Genomic DNA, 2,500 nt, shown 5'->3' with positions numbered 1-2,500 from the left:
GTAGCAGTAGCAGTAGTAGGAGCAGTAGTAGTAGTAGTAGTAGTACCAGTAGCAGTAGTATTAGTACCAGTAGCAGAAGTATTAGTAACAGTAGCAGTAGTAGTAGCAGTACTAGTAGTAGCAATACTAGCAGTAGTAGTAGCAGTAGTAGTAGTATTAATAGCAGTAGCAGTAGTAGGAGCAGCAGTAGTATTAGTACCAGTAACAGTAGTATTAGTAGCAGTAGTATTAGTAGGAGCAGTAGTAGCAGTAGTAGTAGTATTAGTAGCAGTAGCGGTAGTAGTAGCAGTAGTACCAGTAGCAGTAGTATTAGTAGCAGTAGCAGTAGTACCAGTAGCAGTAGTAGTAGCAGTAGTACCAGTAGCAGTAGTAGTAGTAGCAGTACTAGCAGTAGTAGTAGCAGTACTAGCAGTAGTAGGAGCAGTAGTAGTAGCAGTAGTAGTAGTATTAGTAGCAGTAGCAGTAGTAGTAGCAGTAGTAGTAGCATTAGTACCAGTAGCAGTAGTAGGAGTATCAGTACTAGCAGTAGTAGTAGCAGTACTAGCAGTAGTAGGAGTAGTAGTAGTAGCAGTAGTAGCAGTAGTAGTAGTATTAGTAGCAGTAGCAGTAGTAGAAGCAGTAGTAGTAGCAGTAGTACCAGTAGCAGTAGTATTAGCAGCAGTAGCAGTAGTAGTAGCAGTAGTAGTAGCAGTAGTAGCAGTAGTAGCAGTAGTAGTAGCAGTAGTACCAGTAGCAGTAGTAGTAGCAGTAGTAGCAGTAGTAGTAGCAGTAGTACCAGTAGCAGTAGTATTAGTAGCAGTAGCAGTAGTAGTAGTAGTAGTAGTAGTAGCAGTAGCAGTAGTAGTAGCAGTAGTAGTAGCAGTAGTACCAGTAGCAGTAGTAGTAGCAGTAGTAGCAGTAGTAGTAGCAGTAGGATCAGTAGCGGTAGTAGTAGCAGTAGTAGCAGTAGTAGTAGCAGTAGTACCAGTAGCAGTAGTATTAGTAGCAGTAGCAGTAGTAGGAGCAGTAGTAGCAGTAGCATTAGTACCAGTAGCAGTAGCAGTAGTAGTAGCAGTAGTAGTAGCAGTAGTAGCAGTAGTAGTAGTAGTAGTAGCAGTAGCAGTAATAGTAGCAGTAATACCAGTAGTACCAGTAGCAGTAGTAGCAGTAGCAGTAGTATTAGTGGCAGTAGCAGTAGTATTAGTGGCAGTAGCAGTACTATTAGTAGCAGTAGCAGTAGTATTAGTACCAGTAGCAGTAGTAGCAGTAGCAGTAGTAGTAGCAGTAGCAGTAGTAACAGTAGTAGCAGTAGCAGTAGCAGTAGTAGTAGCAGTAGTAGTAGCAGTAGTACCAGTAGCAGTAGTAGTAGTAGCAGTACTAGCAGTAGTAGTAGCAGTACTAGCAGTAGTAGGAGCAGTAGTAGTAGCAGTAGTAACAGTAGTAGTAGTATTAGTAGCAGGAGCAGTAGTAGTAGCAGTAGTAGTAGCATTAGTACCAGCAGCAGTAGTAGTAGTATCAGTACTAGCAGTAGTAGTATCAGTACTAGCAGTAGTAGGAGCAATAGTAGTAGCAGTAGTAGTAGTATTAGTAGCAGTAGCAGTAGTAGGAGCAGCAGTAGCAGTAGTATTAGTACCAGTAACAGTAGTATTAGTAGCAGTAGTAGTAGCAGTAGTAGCAGTAGTAGTAGCAGTAGTAGCAGTAGCAGTAGTATTAGTAGTAGTAGCAGTAGTAGTAGCAGTAGTAGTAGCAGTAGTAGCAGTAGTAGTAGCAGTAGTACCAGTAGCAGTAGTAGTAGCAGTAGTACCAGTAGTAGTAGCAGTAGTAGCAGTAGTAGTAGCAGTAGTACCAGTAGCAGTAGTAGTAGCAGTAGTAGCAGTAGTAGTAGCAGTAGTACCAGTAGCAGTAGTATTAGTAGCAGTAGCAGTATTAGTAGCAGTAGTACCAGTAGCAGTAGTATTAGTAGCAGTAGCAGTAGTAGTAGCAGTAGTAGCAGTAGTAGTAGTAGTAGTAGCAGTAGCAGTAATAGTAGCAGTAGTAGCAGTAGTACCAGTAGCAGTAGTAGCAGTATCAGTAGTATTAGTGGCATTAGCAGTAGTATTAGTGGCAGTAGCAGTACTATTAGTAGCAGTAGCAGTAGTATTAGTACCAGTAGCAGTAGTAGGAGCAGTAGTAGTAGCAGTAGTAGCAGTAGTAGTAGTATTAGTAGCAGGAGCAGTAGTAGTAGCAGTAGTAGTAGCATTAGTACCAGCAGCAGTAGTAGTAGTATCAGTACTAGCAGTAGTAGTAGCAGTACTAGCAGTAGTAGGAGCAATAGTAGTAGCAGTAGTAGCAGTAGTAGTAGTATTAGTAGCAGTAGCAGTAGTAGGAGCAGCAGTAGCAGTAGTATTAGTACCAGTAACAGTAGTATTAGTAGCAGTAGTAGTAGCAGTAGTAGCAGTAGTAGTAGCAGTAGTAGCAGTAGCAGTAGTATTAGTAGTAGTAGCAGTAGTAGTAGCAGTAGTAGTAGCAGTAGTAGCAGTAG

This window comes from Pygocentrus nattereri, chromosome 16 (genome assembly GCF_015220715.1).
Source record: "Pygocentrus nattereri isolate fPygNat1 chromosome 16, fPygNat1.pri, whole genome shotgun sequence".
Taxonomy (NCBI): Eukaryota; Metazoa; Chordata; class Actinopteri; order Characiformes; family Serrasalmidae; genus Pygocentrus; species Pygocentrus nattereri.
Note: the sequence above shows the minus strand (reverse complement) of the source record.